General features: G+C 40.3%; 1 long non-coding RNA gene across 1 annotated transcript; it reads left to right on the forward strand.

Moving 5' to 3' along the window:
- Nucleotides 1-3,347: 3,347 nt before the first annotated feature.
- LOC125484061 lies at nt 3,348-9,214 on the forward strand. The gene is made up of 3 exons (XR_007262935.1): nt 3,348-3,499; nt 7,618-7,676; nt 7,829-9,214. It is a non-coding gene; the product is annotated as an uncharacterized LOC125484061 (long non-coding RNA).
- Nucleotides 9,215-9,477: the final 263 nt, after the last annotated feature.

Below are 9,477 nucleotides of genomic sequence, written 5' to 3' on the forward strand. Positions count from 1 at the left end.
GATGGATAGAGGAGAAGATAGGTGGAAAGGAGACAGACAGGTCAAAGAGGCGGCGATGGAGCTAGTAAAGGTGAATGTAGGTGGGGAGTTAGGGAGGAGATAGGTCAGTCCAGGGAGGACGGACAGGTCAAGGGGGTGGGATGAGGTTGTTAGGTAGGAGATGGGGCTGGGGCTTGAGGTGGGAGGAGGGGATAGGTGGGAGGAAGGACAGGTTAGGGAGGCGGGGACAAGCTGGGCTGGTTTTGGGATGCGGTAGGGGGAGGGGAGATTTTGAAGCTTGTAAAGTCCACATTGATACCATTGGGCTGCAGGGTTCACAAGCAGAATATGAGGTGCTGTTCCTGCAACCTTTGGGTGGCATCGTTGTGGCACTGCAGGAGGCCCAGGATGGATGTGTCGTCTGAGGAATGGGAGGGGGAGTTGAAATGGTTCATGACTGGGAGGTGCAGTTGTTTAGTGCGAACTGAGCGTAGGTGTTCTGCAAAGCGGTCCCCAAGCCTCCGGAGGTTTGAATATTGCACTCTCAACATCACTGAAGCATTTTATCTTGACGTTATCATGTTTCTGTTGTGGTGCATTGCTGTTTGAAAATTGACTGCAGCATTTCCTAAATTACATTAGTGACTACACCTAAAAAGTACTTTGTTGCGTGTAAACCATTTAAGGTTGTCCTGGTGTCATTAAATGTGTTATATAAATACTCAACTTTAATTCCTGTTGATCCTGAATGCAAGCCTCACCTTCTCAATCCATGTTCCAAGGATTGTGCCTCCTATAAAAACTCATGAATGCACACTTAACTAGTTAGTGACTTACTAGGAACTTGCAAAAGAATAGTTTGCAACCAAGAAACCCATTAGTGTCTTCTGAATTGTACACAGGACAAATGCGATATTACCTTGACAGATATTATCTGCATTCATGAAGGATTATGCTCCAGTGAAACAGTTTATCAAGTGATTTCAGAACTGACCTTGATGTGGTCAAATGATTAGTAGAGCAATAATGTATAAAACAGGTATTCAGTTTTGCTGAATCTAATGTATTTATGCAAATCTAATGTATTATATGACAAAAAATGGAGTTTGAGATGCATGTGACAGATGCTGAATTGATAATACAAGCATGAAACAGACTGAATTTATAAGGATTAGAGGCAAAGTGAAAACGGGATGAGAAGCAAACAGAAAGTATAAGAAGAGACTGACAGCTATAATACAAGGGCATCCAAAAGTCTTCTATAGGCATTTAAATAGTAAATCAGCCCTAAAAGGAGTTTGGAAGATTAGAGATAAAAGAAATGGGGATTTATGCATGGAGGAAGACGGCTGAAGTACTACATGATTATCATATATCTCTAGAAAGAGATGCTGCTGAAGTAATGGTGAAAGTAAGGAAATTGAGATACTCATGGGCTAAAATAAGCAAAGAGGGAGTATTAGATTAATTTATTTGAAGTTAATAAATCCTCAGGACCTGATGGGATGCATTAGAACATACAGGGAGAATTAAGGTAAAGTCACTATATTACAAATAACTCGTGGCGAGTTTATCCTGAGGGTCACCACACCTCAGGTCAGGGGAGAGGTTGAACAGGCAGAACCTGTATGGTAACCTCAGCTGGCATAGGAATTAAACCCATGCTGTATCACAAGCCAGCTGCTCAGTTAATTGAGCTAAATAAAAACAGGAATTTTAGAGGCAATGGCCATGATTCTCCAATTGCCCTTCGATGCAGGGGTGGTGCCAAAGTATTAAAGGCTTAAAAATGTTATACCATTGTTCAAAAAAATGACTGAGAATAAACCAAGCAAATATAAGCCAGTGAGTTTGACACTGGTGGTGAAAAATCTTTTAAAAACTATAATTTGGGATATTGTGCAGTTCTGGTCAGCACATTACCAGAAGGATGTGGATGTTTTGGAGAGGTACAGAAAAGGTTTACAAGGATGTTGCATTTTATGGGGGATTTTAGTTATGAAGAAAGGTTGGATAGACTGTGAGACAACAAGGTGCAGGGCTGGATGAACACAGCAGGCCAAGCAGCATCACTGGAAGACAGGAGATTGAGGGGTGACCTGATAGAAGTTTATAAGATTGTGAATGGCATGGATAGAGTTAAAAGTATAAGGTTTTTTCCCATGGTGGAGGAGTCAATTACTAAGGGACACAGATTTAAGGTACGTGGGGGGATATTTAAAAGAGATGTGTGAGTTTTTCACGCAAAGGGTGGTGAGTGCCTGGAACATGCTGCCAGAGGAGGTGATGGAAGCAGACACAGTAGCAGCATTCAAGAAACACCTGGATGAATACATGAATAGGAAAGCAATAGAGGGATACAGATTCTGTAGGTAGAGTCAGTTTTAGTATGGAAGGGCTAAATGTGTCAGTGCAGGCTTGGAGGGCCTGTTCCTGTGCTCTTTGTTCTTTGTTCTTTGTTCCTTGTTTTGCTTTAAAAAGAAACAGACCCTTGGACAAACTTGGACTCAATAAGAAAAGCCATCAGGAATCTATTAAGGACAGAAATAAGCTTTGATTAGAAACAAAAGGTCTTGGATAATTGTCCCTTGCTAATTGACAATTGAATAAGTGATTGAGATGAGATAACCATCAAGCCCTAGAAATAAGATATATAAATGGGTACTTGAGAAGAAATAATTTTGGACAGAAAATAACTTCTTGCGGTGGGCCCATGCTGGTTTCAGTCTTACAGTTTAGCTCAAGCCAAAAGAGAAATTATCAGCCACAAAAATTACCTTCTTTCTGACCTGAAGCCACCAGATAGTCATAGTCTGCTGAGACCACCAACCCAGAGATCAGCAACTTTTCAGATCTGGTAAATTTGTTACAGTTTTTGAGGTTTTTTTCTGCATATTTACCTTGTATGCCACATCTGAACTGTTGCTTCCTAATCAACTACTTTAAAATCACTTGTGGTTTCAAACAATTCAAATCTTACAGAAACACTTTTGAAGGCACTTTGATGTGTTACAGCAGTGCATTTTCTGACACTGGACACAGGTGGTGAAGAGGATGAATGTTTAAGCTAATGGAAATGGGTGCCAATCAAGGTAGTTGTACTGTCTTGTTGGCATCAATATGCTTCAGTGTTGGTGGAGCTGACTCATCGAGACAAGTGGCAAGTACTCATGCTCCTGACTTATACCTTTATTTAAAACAAATAACAGCAGATGCTGGAGATCTGAAACAAAAGCAAAATTTTCTTGTGAAACTCAGTGTGTCTGCCAACCTCTGAGGGGAGAAAGCAGGTTTAATGTTTTGAGTCTGTTCTGAGAATGAGTCTTCAGATTTGAAGCATTAACTCTGCTTTCTCTTCACAGGTGCTGCCAGAACTGCTGAGACCCAGCAGCAATTTCTGTTCTTATACATTGTAGATGTTTGACTTTGAGGCGTCAAAGGGTGAGCTACATGCATCAGAACTCCTGGTTTCTGACCGGTCTGTGTCATCACAGATGAAATGGTGAATCTACATTTTGAGGTAATAATATATTTCTCAGCACATGTAAGGAGTTTGTTTTAAAGTTGACGTTTAGAATGAAAATGAATGCACTTTCATTTTATAGTTTTGAAAGTATTATGTTCCGATAAAGTCATGGAATCATACAGCATGGAAACCAATCCTTTGGTACAACCAGTCCATGCCGATCATAATCCCAAACTAAACTAGTCCTACTGCCTGCACTTAGCCCATATCCCTTCAAACATTTCTTATTCATGTACCCACATCTACCACTTCCTCTGGAAGTTCATTCCATACATGAATCACTCTGTCAAACAGTTGCCCATCATGTCTTTTTTTTTTAAATCTTACTCCTCACACCTTAAAAATATGCCCCCTAGTCTTGAAATCCCCCCACCCTAGGGAAAAGACACCTACCATTCACCTTATCTACACCCCTCATGATTTTATAAAATTCTATAAGCTCACCTCTCAACCTTCTATGCTCCAGTGGAAAAAAGTCCCAGCCTATTCAGACTTTCCTTATAACTCAATCCCTCCATTCCTGGCAACATCCTGGTAAATCTTTTGTGAACTCCCTCCAGCTTGATAATATCCTTCCTATAACAAGACAATCCGAACTGGATGCAGTATTCCAGATGAGACCTCACCAATGTCCGATGCAACCTCAACATGATGTCCCAACTCCTACACTTAAAAGATCTGAGTATTTCAGTTTAGTGTGTTAAAAGCCTTCTTAAGCACCCTGTCTACATGTGACAGAAACTTCAGAGAATTATGTACTTGTACCCCTAGATCCCTCTGTTCTACAACACTACCCAAGGCCCTACTTTTAATGGAATAATATTTGGTATACAAAATAAATGGTCAGTGTTACAATTACCTCATGTTGTTTAACTGTTTCACTGGGAAACTAAAATACATTCCGCATCATCAGTGCTATAACGTCCACTTACGATTGAAGTTGAATTGAAGAAAATATATGCCATAAAATCCCAAAACTAGCAACAAGATAGTTATGTAAAAAAAGCTTGTGTGCCTTTGTGTGTATGTGAGAGAGTGTGTGAGAAAAACAAGATTTCATTTATACCTCTAAGTGCATGTATTTTATAACAATGTAATGGAGGTGAGGCAAATCATTAGTTTCTGCTGGAGCAGACTAAAGTTAAGAGGTGCATGATAGATTCTGATTTTTATAAAGTGGTGTGTGGTTCTAGAAAAAAAGCTTGATCATTAATCATTCCAAGGTCATGAAAAATTAAGAGTATAAGAAGTAGAAGCAAGAGTTTCTCGAGCCCGTTCCAACTTTCAATAAGATTATGGCTGATCTTTTGCCTCAACATCACTTTCTAAGTTGTTCCTCATATTCCTGGATTCCCTACCTATCTCAAAGTCTTGACCAAACTTAATGATCCACAATCCTCTCAGGCAGAGAATCCCAATTGTTCATCAATTTCTCACTGCAGTTATTTCACTCCATGTCTGTCTTAAATGATCAACCCCTTTTCCTAAAACTGTTCCATGTTCTGTATTCTCCAGTCAATGGACCCAATGTTTCAGTATCCATTGTGCCAGATCCCTTCAGATACTTAATAAATCTGAAAGAACTGCCGATTCTGATCTACAGCAACAAAAACAGAAATTGCTGGAAAAGCTCAGCAGATCTGGCAACATCTGTAGAGAGAAATCAGGTTTAACATTTCCGGTCCAGTGACCCGACTGAAGACTGAACTTGACCCGAAATATTAACTCCGATTTCTCTCCACAGATGCTGCCAGACCTGCTGAGCTTTTCCAGCAATTTCTGTTTTTGTTCCCCTCGGAAATGTGTGTCTCCATGAAACCACATCTCTTTCTTATAAACTTCCGAGAGTGTGGACACAATTTATTCATAGGACAATGCTCTCATCCCAGGTTCCAATCTAGTAAACCTTTAATATATTGCCTTAAGGCAAGTATAATCTTCCTTAGATACAGATAGCAGTATTTCAGATGTGGCATCAAATGGCCTAAATAAAATTTGGATTTCATTATTCATGTACTTCAGTTCTTTTGCACTAAAGACAAACATACCATTTGACTCATAGATAGTAGGAACTGCCGGTGCTGGAGAATCTGAGATAACCAGGTGTAGAGCTGGATGAACACAGCAGGCCAGGCAGCATCAGAGGAACAGGAACGCTGATGTTTAGGGTCTGGATCCTTCTTCAGAAAATGACCCTTCTGAAGAAGGGTCCAGACCCGAAACATCAGCTTTCCTGCTCTTCTGATGCTGCCTGGCCTGCTGTGTTCATCCAGCTCTGCACCTTGTTATCTCATACCATTTGATTTCCTGATTGCTTGTTATATCTGATAACTTTCTGTGTTCCCTATACAAATACATAGGAGTCTTTGACATCAGTATTTCAAAGTTTTATAACATTTAAAAATATATTCTGCTTTCCAATTCATGAACAACCTTACAGTTTCCCACATTATTATCCATCTACTGCCACCTCTTAACATTTCACTTAGCCAGCCTGAGTACTTTGCAGGCTCCTTGTGTCCTCCTAATGGCTTACATTCTCATTTAGCCTAATCAACTCTGTGGAGAGGTTATTACATACCTCTGGAGCAGATGGGATTTGAACTCAGGTTTACCCAGGGTAGGAATCCTACCATTGCACCATAATTGTCCACACATCATTAGTAGACTTAGATACATTGCACTCAGCCTCACAGAACATAGAATAGTCATCATAGGAACAGAACCTTCAGCCCATGATGTTGTGCCAAACATGACACCAAGTTAAACCAATCCCTTCTGCCTGCCCGTGATCTATATCCCTCCATTCCTTGCTTGTTCATGTGCTTATCTAAAAGCCCCTTAAATACCCCTATCATATCTGCCTCAACCACTGCCCCTGGAAGCGAGTTCCAGCCACCTACCACACTCTGTGTTAAAAAAACCTGCCCCTTACATCACTTTTGAAAATTCCCCCTCTCACCTTAAATGGGTGCCCTCAAGTATTAGATATTTCAACTCTGGGAAAAAGATTCTGGCTGTCAATCCTATCTATGCCTCTTATAATTGTATGAACTTCTATCAGGTCTCCTATCAGCCTCCGCCACTCCAGAGAAAACCACCCTAGTCTGTCCAGTCTTTCCTTATAGCTCATACCCTCTAATCCAGGCAGCATCCTGGTAAATGTCTCCAAAGTTTCCATATCCTTCCCATAGCGTAACAACCAAAATTGAATGTAATCATTTTCAAAATCATTTAGATTTTACAAAGCACTGATAATTGTGGCACTGCATTGATCACAGCCTGTCAACTTGAAAATGGTTCAATTATCATTATTACCTGCTTTTTGTCAATTAACAATTCCTCCATTTATGCTAATAAACTACCCCTGCTCCCCGAGCTCTTAATTATCTTGCATTCTAACCTTTTCGGTGAGACCTGTCCATTTGCCCACCTACAATGGCTACGAATTTGAATATTTCTAAAATCTGTCAAGATGCTCAACCTACTACTGATACAATGAAAAATGTTTGTCGTCATTATATTTGTCTCAGTTTTAGATTCTTCCATTGTAAATGTCTACTAAAGCAAATTGTCACACAGCAATCCAGCTATTGAATAGAATCATTGAGTCCCTACAATGTGGGAACAGGCCATTCAACCCATCATGTCCACACTGACCTGCTGAAGAGCATCCACCCACCCTATATTTCCCATGGCTAACACATCTAAGCTACACATCCCTGGATGGGGCAATTTAGCACGGCCAATCCAACTAACCCGCACGTCTTTGGACTGTGGGAGGTAACCGGAGCACCCAAAGGAAACCCGCACAGACACAGGGAGAATGTGCAAACTTTACACAGTCGGCCACCCCTGGGTGGAATTGAACTTGGGTCTGTGGCACTGTGAGGCAGCACTGCTAACCATTGAGCCATTCTGCTGTTCCAAATTGGATCTGCATAATTCTCTCAACACTAACCATAAATAATATTTTTCTTAACTGAAATTTCTAATGTCCAAAAAAGCACACCAAAATTTAAAACATAAAATACTTCACAATAATATAATCCCATATATTTGGTGAGTTCTTGTGTTTCGTTTAATGCCCCATTTATTGTCTTTATTTGAAGGTCTCAGTCACTTCTGAAAGCTTGAGCTTGAAGTTGAAATATTTTCCTGAAAGTGAGAGGTGAGTTACAATTGTGCAGTCTGACTCGAGGACACTTCAGTACTATTCAGTTAGCAATACTGAGGAATATTTTGTTTAGCTTCTTGTCCTTTCTGTCAATGGCTTACCTTATTTTATTGTTGTGTAGCTTACGTTAATATTTTCTTTTGCAGAGGGACTGTGTGCCTTTGCTTCCGCATATGGCAAGAGTACGAGAAAATGAGATTTTTCTGATTACACAATTTTATATGCTCTATGAACCTTTCAGGAAATAAATGAAAAGGAAATATGGAAGGTTAATTGTTAGGGAAAGTGAAAGAAGGACTGAGTTCAGAGGAGGCAGAGGGAGAGAGAGACTTCAATCAACAAAGTAGAAATGAAACTGGTATCGAAGAGATCAAGAGGAACAAAAGTCAAGATGGGGAGAGAGGAAGAAGGAGAAATAAATCTCATCTCTGCAGATAACTGAAACTGCAAGGAATATAACAAGACCAGCAGCACTGCTATAAATGATACTAGTGTTAAAGCTGGGTAGCTCTTTCAGGAGCTAGTACAGACACGATGGGTCAAATGGCCCCCTTCTGTACTGTAAAATTCTATGATTTAAACTCTGTCCTGCTCACACAATTGCACAACAAAGATGCAGCAAAGGTATTGGAAATAACAGTTTCACATTAACAAATGCAATAACAAAACATGCAAATATTAGGTCATATGAGTATTAGAGCCCAGTTTGAGGGTTCTGAAATCACTCTACACAGGTGGTTTCCTGTCACCAAATCACCTTTATTTGCCAATGAATAGCCCTTGACTGTAGTACTGCCTCATACAGAGTCAGCTACTGGAATGTTCACACAGGTATTTCTCCTATAATGCAATAGTTGTGTTGTTATGTGATGTTGCAGCATAGGAAATCGCATTATAGGGAAATCGCCGTACTGTACAGTAGAAAGTTTGCGTTAGTCAAACAGCATCCGCTATTCATCAACCGCATGACAGCCAATTCGCGTTAACAAAACACACATTATAGCCGAAATACCTGGATCCCTGACACTCAGCTTTTTATCTGTCGGCCAGGGCTCCCTGATTTGAGCAGATGAACAGACCCAATCAAGAAACTCTTATTCTATGAGGTCCGGCTGGCTGAACTCATTACAATCACTACAGGTTTCTTCACTCAATAGTTAAAATTCAGGCCAGTCCAGGGGCTGCAAACAGGACATGCAGAACTCCCTCAAAGTTGAAAATATTGCAGCAATATGTTATTTGAAGATAGCGACAGCAATATGTTATTTGAAGATAGCGAATCAGTGTGATTTTTAGTTAAATGCAAGGCTTTATGAAGACTTAAGTTTCCAGTCTGGTCTAGCTGTTAGCCTAGAGTCCTGCCAACTGCTGCTGGTTTCATAGCAGACTGGCTTAAGGGTTTGTAAGTGCAGTATTAAAACTCTTCTAAGTACAGGCGCATTTTGGATCCTTGCCCATTGATGAGTCATTTAGGCTAGCAACTGAATTTCCATCCTTCTGGTTACAATCCATTGAGCACTTTAGGAGATCGACAGTGGCCTTTAGCATTTCTGCAGGTGTAATGAGTTTCAATGTGTCTGTTCTGTGATTGATCCAGGCTCAGAGACAGTGGATCTGTGAGTTCTTTGTCTTGCTATTTTGGAATGTATTCAAACAATGATAAGTACAAGGTTCCACCTGTGTGATTAACCTGCTGCAAATGTACTACTGCGGCTTTTATTTAACTTGTCATTCACGTGATATGTAGCCATCGTAAAGTCCATTTTTAAAACAAAAAAGTAGTACCGGTTTTCGA

The sequence above is a fragment of the Rhincodon typus genome, chromosome 9 (assembly GCF_021869965.1).
Source record: "Rhincodon typus isolate 14 chromosome 9, sRhiTyp1.1, whole genome shotgun sequence".
Taxonomy (NCBI): Eukaryota; Metazoa; Chordata; class Chondrichthyes; order Orectolobiformes; family Rhincodontidae; genus Rhincodon; species Rhincodon typus.